This window comes from Marmota flaviventris, chromosome X (assembly GCF_047511675.1).
Source record: "Marmota flaviventris isolate mMarFla1 chromosome X, mMarFla1.hap1, whole genome shotgun sequence".
Classification (NCBI taxonomy): Eukaryota; Metazoa; Chordata; class Mammalia; order Rodentia; family Sciuridae; genus Marmota; species Marmota flaviventris.
In genome coordinates this window covers 85,004,057-85,005,124 of record NC_092518.1, presented here as the reverse complement: position 1 = coordinate 85,005,124, position 1,068 = coordinate 85,004,057, and the positions used below count along the sequence as shown (strand labels likewise).

General features: G+C 28.1%; 1 non-coding gene across 1 annotated transcript; it reads left to right on the top strand.

Moving 5' to 3' along the window:
- The first annotated feature begins 262 nt into the window (after positions 1–262).
- On the top strand, positions 263–369 carry LOC114092303 (U6 spliceosomal RNA). Its single transcript, XR_003582680.1, has one exon. It is a non-coding gene; the product is annotated as a U6 spliceosomal RNA (small nuclear RNA).
- Positions 370–1,068: the final 699 nt, after the last annotated feature.

Here is a 1,068-nt window from a genome sequence, read left to right as displayed (position 1 = left end):
TTTTTCAATTCAGTCATTATGCTTTTCAGGTCCAGAATTTCTTTTGCATGTTTTTAAAAGTAATGTGTATATTTTTGATATTTCCACTTTTTTCATATATTATTTTCTTGATTTTGTGTAGTAATTTGTGTTTTCATTTAGCTTATTGGCCATATTTAAGATAGTTGTTTTATAATAAATCCTTAAATTTAAACTGAAGTAATGCTGTATGACTAAAAGCCATAAAAAAAACAGTTTTTTAGTAAAGTTAATATGTGTATGGGTACTTGCTTCAGTAGCACATGTTCTAAAATTGGAATAATACACAGAAGATTAGCATGGCCCCTGCACAAGGATGATATACAAATTCATGAAGTGCTTCATACTTTTTTATTAATTAAAGCTAGTATTAAAATATGTTATGGGTGTAAGATTCTATACAACTTTAATTTTGGTTTGTAATTTTACATTTAATCATTTTATGGGATTCAGAATTAAAAGCATGAGTGGCTGGGATTGTGGCTCACTGGCAGAGGGCTTACCTCACGTGTAAGAGGAACTGGGTTCGATCCTCAGCACCACATAAAAATAAATAAAATAAAGATATTGTCTGTATACAAGTAAAAAATATTTTAAAAAATAATTAAAAGCATGAAATATCAATAAATCTACTAAAGTGTATTATATGTATATATTATGTAATTTTTAATATAAATAACATGTTGGGGGGGTCAGTAGTAAAAAGAAAGTTGTAGGCAAATCAATTAAACTGTTAATAATTTGATATAATTAATAATTTGATGACATTGGAATATGTTATGTAGACTCATAGTAATAACAAAGAAAATGCCTAAAGGAAATACACAAAAAGAAATGAGAAGAGAAATAAAAATTGTGACTTTAAAAATAAACCAAATATAAGGCAAGTAGTAAAAGAGGGAATGAAAGATAAAAGAAATGATACCAGATATAAAGAAATTATGAACAGGATGACAATAATAATTCATGTCCTTTAAAATGAGTGAATTAGGGCCGGGTTGTAGCTCAGCGGCAAAGCGTTTACCTCACATTTGTAAAGCCTTGGGTTTG